General features: G+C 46.8%; 1 long non-coding RNA gene across 1 annotated transcript in view; it reads right to left on the bottom strand.

The window, feature by feature from the left end:
- Nucleotides 1-9,783: 9,783 nt before the first annotated feature.
- LOC119173285 (uncharacterized) overlaps nucleotides 9,784-15,314 on the bottom strand; it is a 54,052-nt gene continuing 48,521 nt past the window's right edge. Inside the window, exon 2 of the long non-coding RNA XR_005110021.2 lies at nucleotides 9,784-10,145. This is a non-coding gene — a long non-coding RNA (uncharacterized LOC119173285). The remainder of the gene's footprint in view (nucleotides 10,146-15,314) is intronic.

Here is a 15,314-nt window from a genome sequence, read left to right as displayed (position 1 = left end):
TTACCAAGCTCTAGCTAAAACAGTCTAATTATATTCGTCTATGTCCACACTCTTTTATTTTCCTCAGTGATTACTTTCTCAATTTGTTTAGTAGCAATTTCTATTTGCCTTTCTGAATGAAAATTTTCCTGTAGTTTCTCATCTTGTCTCCTTCCCTCTTTCGCTGCTATTCCAAAACTTAGCTTGATATGTTTGTGATCACTACTAAGACTTCTGGAGCCACCTTCATCTATGTGCATTCCCCTAAGCTTATCATACATTCTATGTGACATCAGTGCATAATCTATCGTTGACTGCAGCCTTCCTACCTCCCATGGTATTTGCCCTTCACGCTTCTCGGTACTGTTGCAAATGATGAAATCAAGCCTTTCACACATATCCTTGATCATTTTGCTGTCGGGTCGGTATGCCCATCTATATCTTCTATGTGCGCATTTATATCTCCTAGTATAATGATCTAGCATTCTCTTTCTAACTCCTGAATGCCCTTTGATATACACTCCACCATTGCCTGGTTTTCCTCTCTGGCATTTGCTCCCATCCACAAGTACACCAAACCAAGGAGTGTCATTTGACCTCCTCCTTTCCCTCTTAACAACGGAGGAAGGAATGGTAGGAGAGGGCTTGCCCAGCCGGCACAGGGCGTAAAAATGTGGCGGAAATTACGTCACGGCAGCCATATTCACTGGGTACAATGGCGGCGTTTTGTTTTTGTTGATGTAGTGCGGTGCGGCACCGTTCAGGTGGTCCAACGGCGGTGTGCGCGCCTTTATGGGCCTCGCACCTAACCGTGACGTACTGTAGAGCTTCGACAGCATCCCTTCTTTGTGCCGCAATGTTAGCTACGCGATTTTCCTCCGGTGGTGGTTGTAACCAGGTGTCTGAACTAGAAACCATGGAACGAGCGCGTGTATACGTACTCTGAATTTGCAGCGTCCGTCAAAATTATGCTTAAAAGCCATCATAGAAGATAACTACTGCGCTCAACAATTCGTTCAATGAATGCCTTGCAGGTTAGTGACAGTTATGCGGAATTGCTTCTTATGACATTGGACGATGCATTTGCGGTCCACAAGCCCTTATTAAGACTGCAATCTAATCTTGCTTTTCAAGTTCCTGTAATGTTACCACATGCTTTTGCGCATTGAAGTTTCTGGTCTGTTTCGCTTAAGGTGCTCGCTTTTTATTGTTGTGTCAAGCCCACAGCCTGACCGAAAATTTCATAAAGCCTAAAAAAACGCAAAAGGGAGAAAAAGTGATCTAAAAGAAGCTGTACAAATTTTGGTGCCTGGTTCGTTGTGCGGCAATGTCTGAAATATCGTCTTAGTTTTCAGAAAGAACACATCAAATAAAAAAAAAAACCTTCAAGTGCAACTTGCCGTGTTTATAGCAGACGCGGGCAGTGCAAAAGTACAACACCCATACGCAGAGGTTTCGTCAACCGTATCGCGGTAGGACAGCGTGTTGAAATCCGTTCAATCGGTTTCGAATAGCACCGGCACACGCGGCTCGCAGGCCACGTGCTTTTTGTGACAGAGAGGGAGTCGCCGCGTCTTCTGCTTCGCCTTCATGTTGTTGCAGTGCAACGCGAACAAAAGATTACAGCAGCTTACGGCAGCGAAAAGAGCATATTCAGGATCAGCTGTACAGCAAGATGCCTGCTTCGTTGTCGTCGCGAAAAACCCTCTGACCCACTAGCTGGGATCTACAAAACATTTCTATCATCGTTGTTTTCATTATAAATACGTGTCACTTGCCCCTCCTTATAAGAGCATCGCCCCGATGCTGATTCAGACCCACAGTATTTGTTTTAACGGGCAGTCAGTCACTCACATACGGCTTCATACGCACTACATGAACAAGTTCAGGCTGGTGCTGGCGACGCCTCGGGCATTGGAGACTGTCGGAGACGACCTCGTAGGTGACGTCACTTAGCTGGCGCGATACTCGGTATGCCCCGAAATATCGTGTCAGCAGCTTCTCGGACAGCCCACGTTTTCGTACGGGGGTCCAAACCCACACTCTGTCACCGATTTTGTACGTTACAGTTCTACGGCGAGCATTGTAGCGGCCTGCGTCGTAGTCTTGTCGCTGGTGGATCCGTTAGCGGGCGAGCTGCCTAGCTTCTTCCGAGCGCCTGTGTCGGTAGCGTCCCATTCATGTGGCAACATTGCATCCAGCATAGTCCGTACCTCCCGTCCATGAACCAAGCTGAATGGAGTGATGCAAGTCGTCTCTTGTTTAGCCGTATTGTATGCGAACGTGATATAGGGTAAAATTTTGTCCCAATTTTTATGTTGGACATCCACGTACATCGACAGCATGTCTTCAATCGTCTTGTTGAGGCGCTCCGTTAGTCCATTCGTTTGCGGGTGGTACGCAGTGGTCTTACGGTGAGTCGTTCCACTAAGCATCAGGACGTGGTCTAAAAGAGCTGCCGTAAATGCTGTTCCGCGGTCTGTGATCACAATAGTCGGGGCGCCGTGGCGTAGCACAATATTTTTTATGAAAAATCTCGCCACTTCTACTGCGGTGCTCTTATGGATAGCTTTTGTTTCGGCATACCTGGTTAGGTAGTCTGTTGCGACTATAACCCAGTGATTCCCTGCAGTAGATGTAGGAAGGGGTCCCAAAATATCCATTCCTATCTGTTCAAACGGTGTACGTGGAATCTGAACTGGTTGCAGCTGACTGGCGGGTCTCTTTGGAGGTGACTTGCGTCGCTGGCAATCGAGGCAAGTGCGAATGTGGTGCTTGACGGCTGTTGTGAGTCGTGGCCAGTAGTATCCCTGCTGTACTCTTGCCAATGTGCGAGTGTAGCCTAAACGGCCAGACGTCGGCTCATTGTGACATGCTTGGAGCACTTCAGTTCGAAGGGGTGCAGGAATAACGAGCAAATAGGGAGCGCCGATGGATGAAAAGTTTTTTTTTGTAGAGGACGCCACTGCGTAAGCAAAACGACGATAATGTCCTTGCAAAGACTCTAGGTGCCCTCGAAGAACGTCCATCCACGTAATTATTCAAATCAAGCAATTAAGGGTCACCTAGTTGTTGTTGGGCAATCGTGGACATGTCGAGAACACCAAGGAAGGCCATATCGTCGTCGTCAGAAAGAAAAGCTGACTGTACTGGTGATCGAGACAGGCAGTCGGCGTCCGTATGGCGCTTCCCAGACTTGTGTATGACCGTCATATCAAACTCTTTTAACTTCAGACTCCACTGTGCTAATCGGCCGGTTGGATCTCTTAAATTAGTCAACCAACAGAGTGAATGATGGTCACTTATAACTTTGTAAGGGCGGCCATACAAATACTGGCGAAATTTCATAACTGCCCAGACCACGGCGAGGCATTCTTTCTCAGTTGTTGAATAATTGGCCTCAGCGCGTGTTAGCGTCCTGCTTGCGTAGGCAATCACTCGTTCCGTGTCTTCTTGCCACTACACAAGCACAGCTCCGAGGCCTACATTGCTTGCGTCAGTGTGAAGCATTGTTGGCGCTTGCCACTGCACAAGCAAAGCTCCGAGGCCTACATTGCTTGTGTCAGTGTGAAGCATTGCTGGCGCTTGCTCGTCGAAGTGAGCAAGCACTCGAGGTGTTTGAAGACGTTGGCGGAGGTCACTAAACGCTGCTTGCTGTTCGTGGTTCCACTCAAAGGTGGCGTCGTCTCTAGTGAGGCGAGTTAACGGCGACGCAATCCGTGCGAAGTCGGCGATGAACCGGCGATAGTAGGCGCATAGGCCTTGAAAGCGCCTGACAGCTTTCTTATCAGACGGTACTGGGAACTGTGCCACGGCCGCAGGTTTTTCGTGATCAGGCCAAACGCCGGTGCAGCTGTCGACATGATCAAGAAACAGCAGTTTTTCATAACAAAAGTGACATTTCTCTGGTTTCAGTGTGTTTCTTGCGGAGCGTATGGCTCGTAAAACAACTTCTAGCCTCTAGAGATGCTCGTCAAAAGTTGGGGAAAACACTATGACGTCATCAAGATAAACTAAACAGGTCTTCCATTTTAACCCTGAAAGTACAGTGTCCATGAGCCTTTAAAAAGTAGTGTGCGCTGAGCACAGACCGAAGGGTAAAACTTTAAATTCATATAAACCATCCGGCGTCACAAAAGCGGTTTTTTCCCGATCTCTTGGGTCTACCTCGATCTGCCAGTATACAATTCTGAGGTCCATTGAAGAAAAGTAGCGAGCGTTTCGAAGCCTATCGAGGGAGTCATCAATACGTGGAAGCGGATACACATCTTTCTTAGTCACTTGATTCAGCTTCCTGTAATCCACGCAAAAACGCAGGGTACCGTCATACTTCTTAACTAATACTACAAGCGATGCCCACGGGCTCTGAGATGGCTGAATCACATCATCTTCAAGCATTTTAGCGACTTGTTGCTGTATCACCTCCCGTTCCTTTGGAGCCACACGAGAAGGATTCTGGTGTATAGGCCTTGCTGCATCGTGGGTAATTATTCGATGCTTTGTTGGCGGCGTTCGACCGACCCGTGATGTCGATGAAAAGCAGTCCTGAAATTCAGCTAGCAGCTCAAGAAGTCTCGTTCGTTCGTCCCTTGACAACGTAGTACCAACGTCAAGATTAGGTACTGATTCTTCTTGAGGTGCTTCGTCTAGGGCCGATAAACTGCTTTGGATTTCTGCGCTAGTGTCACAGTAAGCGACGGCTGTACCCTTCGGGAGATGTCGGCGCTCAGTACTGAAGTTAGTGAGCAGCAAGTTTGTGCGTCCAGCAGTGACAGTGACTAGACCTCGAGCAACTGAAATACCATGGCTAAATATCAGCGAGCTTATTTGGTCAGCAATACCTTCGCCGTAAAACGGCTCATCCCCTGCCACCGAAACAAGCGTACACGATCGTGGCGGGACGACCACATCGTCATCCGTCAGACGCAAAGGCCCTGAACAAGACGTATGTTTCGGCTCTGAACAATCGACTAAAGTAGGGCTGTTGTTTGCGAAACGTAATGACACTGTCAGGGACGTTGATGACGGCAGCATGTTCTCTCAAGAAATCCATTCCGATAATCAGGTCTTTACAGCATGAAGCGAGAACGACGAACGTCGCCACCAAAGTAGAGCCACCGATGTCGAGCCTTGCTGGGCACATGCCGACAGGCATCAGTAATTGGCCGCCTGCCGTCCTTAAGTGAGGTCCCGTCCACGCTATCTTTACTTTCTAAAGGCGTACGGCAAGGTCATCACTGATAATAGAGAAGTCAGCCCCGGTGTCGACTAAAGCTTTGACTTGCTGCCCATCCACAAGAACGGTAAGGCCAGGGGTCACAGCTTTGTTGGTATTACGTCTTGTCGGCTTTAGAGCGTCCTGAAGTGGGAGTAATGGGGGCTTTTTTTCTTCGTCTTGACAGCCTGCAACCTTACTCCTTCAGGTCGTCGCCTTCAGTTTCCCCCGTGTGGGCTGGGTGACTTCGCTCCTCTGGTGTCGGAAAAAGTGCGGCGCTGCAACGAAGGTGACTGGGCAGGAGAAGGAGAGCGTGGCCGATGTCGGAAGACCGGCTCGTAATCAGTTATAGTCTCGTCATCATTGTTACGGCGGCCTTCGAATGGGGGTCGAGTTACCGGAGGTCCTTGAGAACCGACATCGCCACGGCGAGATACGTAGTCGTTGGCATGTCGAATGTCAAACTGTAGCCTGAGAGGGCGAGACGGATCGGCGCGGTGCCATCAATAGCGGGCTATGTGGCCTACACCTCCGCAGTTGAAACAGAGTGGACGCCTATCGACAGTGCGCCAGGTGTCTGTTCGGCGAAGCTGTGGTTGCCGTGATGACTCCTCACGCGACGAAGGCCATGGCAGGCCAGAAGACGACTGGTCGTATGGCGGCTGGATGGGTGGGCACCGCGATGTCTCCCCCTGTGGTGGTGACCAAGGAACAGTTGCAAGTGGCGGGTAGTATGAAGGCGGAGCGCGTGGGGAGCTCCGAAGGGCGGGGGCGTACGTCATGGGACCTTGTTCGGGGGCAGGATCAGCTGTCAAGAATGCTTGGCGGATTTCGTCACGGAGGACTTGAGGGACAGATGCCATGGGTGTATCCACTACCGGAGTCCGCAGCCTTCGCAGTTCTTCACGAACAATCTCCCTTATCATGTCACGTAAGGAGCTGTGACTGTCAAACGTCACAGCAGCGGCCTGAATTTGGGGGCTGCTACACAAGCGGTCATATTGTCGGCAGCGTTGGTGAAGGGCCCACTCGATAGCCGACACTTCTTTGATGAAGTTATCTACAGTGCTTGGCGGGCCGCGCAGACGTCCGGCGAACAGCTGCTCTTTCACGCCACGCATGAGGTAGCGCAACTTCCTATCTTCGGTCATCTGCTGGTCAGCCCTCCAAAATAAACGTGTCATGTCTCCGGCGAACATGGCGACCGTTTCATTGGGTTTTTGAACCCTTAGCGCTAGTAGTTGGTGGGCGCGGTCACGTCTGTCGTCATTTGCAAAAGTTTCAACCATCTTCTGGTGAAAGTCGGTTCATTTGGACAGGTTACCTTCTCTATTCTCGTGCCAAGTACGAGCGCTGTCATCGAGATAGAAGTTGGCCCGGTCGAGCTTTTCCTGAGCAGACCACTGGTTGATCTTCGCAACACGGTCATAGTGGTCTAACCAGTCTTCTACATCTTCGTGCGCGCCACCACCAAAGCGTTTACGCTCCAGCGATTGAAAGAACGTTACCTGGGATGGAGCGGGAGGACTGGTGCCGAGAAGTACAGGCTGGGGGCTGGTGTTAGCCATTTCTAGATGTCTGGTAGAGGTTTTCTGCGAGGGGTTGCAGTCTGGAGGAATACCTCGTAGCCGACGACTGAATCGATGGACAGCGGTCGCAGTAGGCACGTCCGGGCTGTATGAACGGCTCCCACTAGGAGTGTGAAGCATTGGGCAGCGTCGTGGCCCAGCTCCTCCACCAGTGTCGCAGTGCAACGCAAACAAAAGATGACAGCAGCTTACGGCAGCGAAAAGAGCGTATTGAGGATCAGCTGTACAGCAACATGCCTGCTTCGTTGTCGTCCCGAAAAACCCCCTGACCCACTAGCTGGAATCTACAAAACATTTCTATCATCGTTCTTTTCATTATAAACACTTGTCAATATGTAAACAAGAGAGGAGAATTTGCCCAGTTTATATGTCCGACTTCCGGCTTCATCGCAGCTTCGCAACCAGTGACGTCAGGGCCTCTCCTACCTTTCCTTCCTCCATGCTCTTAACCATAAATGTTCCATTCATCCCTGCTTGACTCTTTGCTAACCCATGCTCTTATGTATAAATGCACCAATTCCACCCCCCTTTTTGCTGTCTTTTGTTCTATTGCAATATTCCCATACGTAGTCCAGATTGCAGGGTGGTTGCTCCATGTCCCGAAGATGGGTCTCCACAACCCCACATACCATCAGCTCCTCCTGCCTCAACTGCTCTTCTATCTCTCCCACTTTAACCTATTCCTGCCACCCTGCACGTTAACATAGCCTACGTCTGACTTAGCTCGGCTTTCGTGCTTATGTCGATTTCTTCTCCCACGTCTTCAGTACTATTCGACTGCAGCGCCGCTGCTATGGGCAACGGGGAAGGGATCAGGCGGCGAGGCGTGGTCACGCCACTCAACACTTTTAATACACTCCAGTGAGGTCGAATGGTCTGCTGTGGTCAATTGTTCCGTGTATTGGTTCAGAGTGTCTAAAATGTTAGCCGTGGTTTGCCTTCTACGGCGCGCTGGAGGTTCGACGTTTTTAGTGGTGGTGTAGTTTCTGCTACCATAAATGACAGTCTGCCGAGCAGCGGCTCGCTCGAGTGGTCAGGGCCGTTCGTGGAGGAAATCGACCATCGCGAGATCGAACTGTTCGAGGCAAGTGCTTGTTCGGGACAGAATTCGTGGCTATAAAACCTCTCTTGCTCTGACAGCTGTCACCAGGGAATGGAACGATTCCGTGTGACATTTTGGCTGCAACAGCTATTACTGCGATGACAAATGTTTGCGATGATTGGCTGGCACGCAATCGCATAACTCGTTTCACGAGTTGGCACTGCTTTTGAAATGATGGCTGTGCCCATGCCGCTTTGGTGTAGCTAACAAATTAAGTGCTCTTCATAGATTCAAAGTGTCGTTTCATAAATTGTTGGCATTATCAGTCTAAGTAATGTCAAACTTAGCTAAAACACATGCCTGGGCGATGATTACGCAAGAGAATAGGTGCAGAAAGATGGCACATGTACGATTCAAGAGGCAGAAGTGGCTCACGATTGAGTTTATTTTTGCAAATGCAGTACTTGTTCAGGACTCGAAAAAGAGGCAACAGTAAGGTGGCTAAAGCAAACTTGCGTTGACTCGTTTCAAGGACTTTTCTGTTCAAGATAAACAAGGAATGCTGGGAATAGAGGCTAAAAATATCAAAGGTAAAACTTTCATCAAAAACTGAGACAAAACGAACTAGTTGCTAAACATCAAAATAGTTTCAAAAAGATAGTGGTCAAAGAAATCAAGTGGGACTACACACACTCAAGGAAGCATATTAGTGAGGGCCTGCTGGTACAGCTGTTGCCGACTGAGTAAACCCCACTGACTTTTCAAAAAAGCTGGGTGCAGACTTCAGTGTGTGCACATGCTTCATTAATATGTCTGGGCACCTGTTATGCTGTTGCTGATGTGTTGTTACGTCAACTCAACTTCCTCTCATATTGCAAGTGAGGCAGCAAACTGTGACAAAGCAAACTATCACAATGTGACGAGAAAGCAAACTGTGGCAAAGCATGTTCTTGTGGGCTCATTGGAATTTTTCATGTTTGCCTTAAATGCATTAACAAAAATGACTTGAAGAAAATTGGTGTTTTCAGATGTAACTTCACTGTAGGCAAGTGCTAACCAAGCACTTGCCCGTAAACCAGGTTGGATTATCGTGCTTACCCTACCTAAACGCCAGTGTTCTTGAATCATACAATTTGTGAAACTGTGTCCCGAAGCACGGTCCTGCCCGCGGACGATTCTGCGGAGGCCTGCTGATTGTTGCGCCATCTGAGACCAGCGACACATTACACTAAAGCGCTGTGGTGCCAGCTCTTGCGTGCACTTTTCTGAAGCAGCTTAACACCGCACACAGCACTGGCGTCGTTGCGAGCATTTATTGGTTTGTTTTTTGGCCAACCGTTAATGCAACAATCAGCAGACCGCAGTGACTTCAGAGAGTCTTGTGTGGAGACTTCTATATATCGAGTCTATGGGGAGTTTGGCTGCTTGCATAATTGAAGAACTCTAATTACAGGTTACTAGAAAATACCCCTACTTATGATTCCGTACGACTGCATACACGGTATGCGGGTGTTGTTATTTTTTCATGGCAGGTGCAATTTGCTCCTAGGGAGCGCGCTACAGTCCAACTTCACGCCAAGTAAACAGCTGTTCTCCGCTGGCTTCACTGCCGTGCGTTCCTTTCCAGTGTCTGATGGCTCTCTTTTTTTTTCTGTGTCTATGCCTCATTGTTTTCTGTACACCTGGCATGCTTCGACGGTCTCCTGAAGACAATTCGACGCCTACACTTACAAAGACACTCGGACATCTAAGACGTACGAAACTGATGGTTGACATCGCGGGCACGATCTGAGCATTGACCACGTGTGGAAGCACCGAGCACGTGTATGTGTCTCCTGAGGTTGATTATACTGTTGCTGCTATCCTTACGCCGTAGCTCAGACCTTACAAACATCATAACAATGTGTTTTGAGCCCAGGCACACCAGCTGGGATAGGAAAAGCTCCGAGAAATGCCACTTCTCTCTGCCGTCTGACTTGCTTTTATTGCAGAAGTGGGAAAGTTGTATTCCACACGTGGACAGAAGTTTGGTAAAGACATATGGAACGTGCACGATGTTCAGTTTCAAGAAATCGACATCCTGAAGACTTAAGGATGTCATAAATGGAGAAGTCAAAATAGATAATGATCCATGAGCATTAAAGAGTGATGCAGTCCCTTGTTTATTTGTGAACCTCCCGGTGTACTTGTCAAGACGCCACATGAGATGAAGTTCCCCGAGGAGAGGGTGGCTGTACCTCAACCAACTGCGGCTGCCTTGCATGCTTCCAGAAAAATTCCTGCAGAGGAATTCCTGCTCCTTCGGAGAACCCCAGTCTTCCTGAGTGATTGAAAAAAGTTTGCGTCACTTAAGCTTTGCAGCAACTATAGTTCGTCGGTCCCTGAGAAGTCAAAGAAACCTCTGGTAATAGTCTTATATTATGCAGAATTCAAAGTATACATCTACTGCATCCTCAAGAGCACTGTCATTCACGAGAACTCTATCTACGTGGTTTCGGCAAACGAAAAATTGCTGAAAAACTTACTTTTTGATATACCAGTGTGGTCACTGAAAGATGTAAAGGCAGTCATGTATGCAGCCTTGCCTCGGCCAATGGCGAATATAGAGGGGGGGGGGGGACAGTAGGGCGATCGCCCCCCCTCTCAAAGTGTGTTTCAGCACTTCCTAACCTCCTCCTATTCAGCACTTCCTAACCTCCTCCTCCTAGTTCACCTCCTATCGACACTTAGAACAAAAGGGTGAAACTACTGTGAGCACACATTAATTTATGCTATGAAGTGGTTTTTTTGCTCGTAAAAACAAAATTTCTGGGCACACGCCCCGTTCCAATGTTACTTCAGGTGACCCCCCCTTCCCAAATTGAGCTGCTGGATTCGCCTGTTGACACAGCGAAGGGGAAAGTGTGTCGCTAAGATATATTCATCACAAGGACTGTGTGGGCAGGACTTGCTGACAAAGGTATGCGTGTCTCGTGTAATTTTAGTCAGAACACGAAAAAAAAGACAAGCAACCAAGAACAAGGTGCAGATCGCAACCAGCAAGTTAAGGAAGCGTTTAATCTGTACCACCCACACTTGAGAATGGAGAAAACTTGAGATACACCGGCTGAGTGAAAAATTGAAGATTGCGTCCCTAGAGACTCTGAAAGATCTAGTTGTAGATTTACTTGAAGTGCAGGAAGTGTGTAATTTTTTTCTTGTTGCATGTACATCTATCATGCAACAAGAAGCGAAATCTCTGAATCAGTATAAGTACACAACAGATTGGCTCATGCCTTGTTTGCTGCTCATAGGCCCGAAATAATACACTATTGGAACTTGTGTGAAATTCGAATGCTCGTGACACGTGTACATTAGGTACATTTTTATTTTGATAAGTTAAACGCAATACTCTTGTAAAAAGTTAGTGCGTGATCATGGCAAGCGTTCTTGTGTCAATACACTGATGTTTTCTTAGTTTCACAAAATTTGCATTTTCGTTTGATTAATGCGAAGGGTTATCCACTGATAGACACCCTGAAATCTGAATACTTCAGAAGAAAAAAGTGCACCGCTTTATACCTGCTGAGCAGAGAAATGGTGTCGTTTCAGTAGTTTTTTAAACCTCACAGCAAAGGCTCAGTTTCAACTTCCTTTATGGTACAGCCTGTTGAGGTTCTTATCACTGTGCAAAGTTAATGTGCACAGGGTCGAAGTTCCGTATGCTAAGGCTCGCGAAAATAGCTTCTAAACAGCCGAGCTGGAAACTTTTGAATCGCAGCTTTTACCGAGGCCTCTTTGAGACGAGGCTAATAAATTTGAGCTCCAAATTTTCTTCCGACTATACCTGAAAGTAAAAGTAGTTACAAGGCGACAAAACGGATCTTTAATTGACAAATAATGGCCTAGCACCATGCTTACGCGAGCTAATATTTTTACCTAGAACCTAGAAAGACGCCGCACACGCATCTTGGCCCAACGTTATACTCTTCATGCCTAAAACAAGAAGTTGCGGTGCAGGGCTTATAACACGAAATCATTGCGCACCGGCTACACTGCACCTAGCCGTAGCAGACGACCCTCGTTTGCTTGGCACTAAGTTCGACTGCAGCGCCACGGTAGTTGGAACTGCAGCCAGCCGCCTGCTCCTCATAGGCAAAGTGGGGAGTTGAGAAACTGAAAAAGTATCTATAAACGTTGGGTAAGGGTGGCTATTGATATCATGATGACATTCAGGGGGAAGGAGCATTGTCCAACAACAGAAGCAAAATAAGAGGTAAAGGAAAGCAGCAAAAGCACGAGAGACAGAAATTGAAGCAACAGGCCGCCCGATATGTGCGTGCCCTCTGCACAAAATTGCTATTTTGCACCAGCAGAATTTTTTCCACCTGTTTCCCTGAATGTAGATCAAATAGCCTCTGCATGGTCACTGTTAAAAACACTTCGAAAATCACAGTTTTGTGCTGCGTGAACTGGATTGGTGGCTGCATCTTGTGCAGGCTTGCCTTGCACTGGACGGCGAGCTGTTTCGATGAGAGGTGCTTCATTGAAAGACTCTCATCTCACAAAACTTTGTGTGCCTCATTTTGGCTTTCACATGGTCTTTGACTGTGTTATTTGTCAGTAACACAAAGTCTCTAAAAATATGCTCGCGTATGTCGCAGTGAGGGACAAGCCAGAGGCATCTCTGCTAAAGGGTGGAAATCTGGTAGAGGAGACATCATCGACTTTTATCTCAGTCTCGTATGAAATAAGTCGAAGTCTCTCTAGTCCGCTAAGCTTATCAAGGTAGCAAAGCAAAAAACTGCACTGCTTGATTTTTCACATCGCCTGCAACAACACACAAGTAACCACGAATATTGGCAGGACGTACAATTTGGATGTTCTGGACATCCATCAGATGTCTGTAAACGTACACTGTATGTCTGAGAGACATACATTGATTGTGCAAAGGTAACAACTCTGTATATTTGCTCGACATCCCTCTAGGACAGTTGATGCAAACATTGACAGGCCCTTTCTTTGGTGTGTTTCATTGATATGTGGGGTTTAACGTCCCAAAACCATATATATATATATATATATATATATATATATATATATATATATATTTCTTGAAAGTCTTCCTGGATTCCGGTCGAGTTGTAAGTCACCAGAAGAAGCGAACGAGAAAACGAAAAACGATGCTTTATTGCCAACGTTACGGCCGGGGACCGGCTTTCGTCAGGGCATACGTGCATATTACACTAACACGCACTTCTTAAAGACATAGCATGGGGGCCCCCAATTGTGAATCATCACTCATAGCATGGGGGCCCCCAATTGTGAAGATGAGCGGGGCGAGGACTTGCGTCCTCGCCCCGCTCATCTTCACCCCAACGCCTCCAAGTGCCCGAAATCTACACCGAGCCACTGGCGCAAGAAATATCTACCTACGCCACAGTTGCTGCGAAAGCAAAGAACCAAGGACTCTCCACTCGTGAAAGGTCTGGAAACATTTCTTTGTCTCACCTGTACCCTTTAAGAAAATGCAATCGTGAGAAAAGCACTGTATCTTCAAAGAATTGACTAATACCGACCTCATGCGACAACCCTATTCAGAGTCGTGACTTTCTCAGAAATAAAAAAATTGTGGAAAAACGTGTAAAATACAAACTTCACGCATATACGCTAAAAACCTATCTAAACGCCTTGACTGTACAGAAAGGACTTGTAATTTCGCTCAAACCAGCAACTTCCCAATTGTCACAACACAACGTCGAGAAATGGAACGAAACGTTAAACAATGCGTCCCTAGCCCTCATGCGCATCATCATCGACCATTATAATTCAGCTGTCAAAGCGTTGCTAAACAGTGAACAACAGTTGCGCAGGGCTCGTATGTTGGATCCCTCTGAATCGGCTTCGCTGGTTAAATACGAACAGAGAAAACAATTAGAAATTGAGCAGAAGAAAGCAAAAAAGTTTTTACGTGACCACATTACCCTTCCAAAACCACTGACCAACGTAGATTCCCTTCCCATCGAATCATCCTGTTCTAGACGAGACAAACTATTAGCTAGACCTAACGTAGTAAACGTTTCAAACGTGGTTTTATCTGACTCAGAAATGAGTGTGCTTGCTCGGGGCTTGAATTTCTGTCCAGCTACTGGCGGCTACAATGAATTTAACTTGATAAAAGACTTAGATGAATTCGCGCGCAGTATGAGGCTAAGCGAATGCTTACATAAACGTTCATCATCCAAGAGTAACATGTCTTCCCATCAACACTGGACGCCGCCAACACAACGCGATAAATTCCTCGATATGTACATTTCTGCAGTTCAGCGTGACATCCTGCAGGCTTATGGGAACCACATTTCATTCAAAGGAAACCTCACATTCAAAGAACGGAATGCAGTTAAATGTTTACAAGAACGCACAGATATTGTAATAAAACCCGCTGATAAAAGAGGCGCAATCGTGATAATGAATACAACGGACTACGTTTGTGAAGCTCAGAGACAGCTAGATAATGACACGTTTTACAAGCGACTCGGTGTAAACCCCACTAAAGAATTTAAGGACATCGTTACTGATACAATCAAGCATTTAATACTGGATGACAAACTTCCCGATAAAGCAAAGTACTCATTAGTCCCACTGAGCCCTGTTCCAGGAAGGTTTTACCTATTGCCTAAAATACATAAGCCCAATAACCCCGGTCGTCCTATAGTGTCAGGCATTGGCACTGTCACCGAACTACTTTCAAGCTATGTCGATGGCCTGATTAGTATACTACCTCCAAGTTTTCCATCCTATCTGAAGGACACTTCTCATTTCCTCGCTGACATCATCGACCTGAATATACCTGCTGACTCATTTCTGGTAACATTAGATGTTGCGTCACTTTACACTAATATTCCCCACAAAAACGGCATTCGTGCAGTAGTGAATGCTTATAACGACTCATCATGTGACAAATCTGTTGATAGCTGTACATTAGCCACATTATTAAAACTCATCCTGTAGTTTAACAATTTTCAGTTTGACGGTGTTCACTACAAGTTAGTGGCACTTCAATGGGCACCAAAATTGGTCCAAATTACGCGAATATATTTATGGGCGAATTGAAAAATCATTTTCTTTCAACGCGCAGACTACAGCCATATTACTACAAACGTTTTATAGACGACATATTTTTTATCTGGCATCACGGCGAAGCGGGACTAATGACTTTCATTGAAGACTTTAACAAGGTTCATCCATCCATTTAATTGTCACATTCGTACTCGAAGGCATCCATCTGTTTCCTGGATGTAACAGTATCCCTTTGCGGCAAAAAATTATCTACTAAAGTATACAGAAAACCCACCGACGCTCACCGATACCTTCATTTCAAAAGCAGCCATGTAAAACATTGTAAGACGAGTATACCCTACAGTCAAGCACTTCGTTTCAAAAGACTGTGCTCTGAAAATTCAGACTTTGTTGAAAACTGTGATAAGCTTCGTGATGCCCTAACTGTGCA

This window comes from Rhipicephalus microplus, chromosome 5, assembly GCF_043290135.1.
Source record: "Rhipicephalus microplus isolate Deutch F79 chromosome 5, USDA_Rmic, whole genome shotgun sequence".
In the NCBI taxonomy this organism is placed as follows: Eukaryota; Metazoa; Arthropoda; class Arachnida; order Ixodida; family Ixodidae; genus Rhipicephalus; species Rhipicephalus microplus.
The sequence above is the reverse complement of the archived record's forward strand: the minus strand, read 5'-3'. Positions and strand labels throughout refer to the sequence as shown.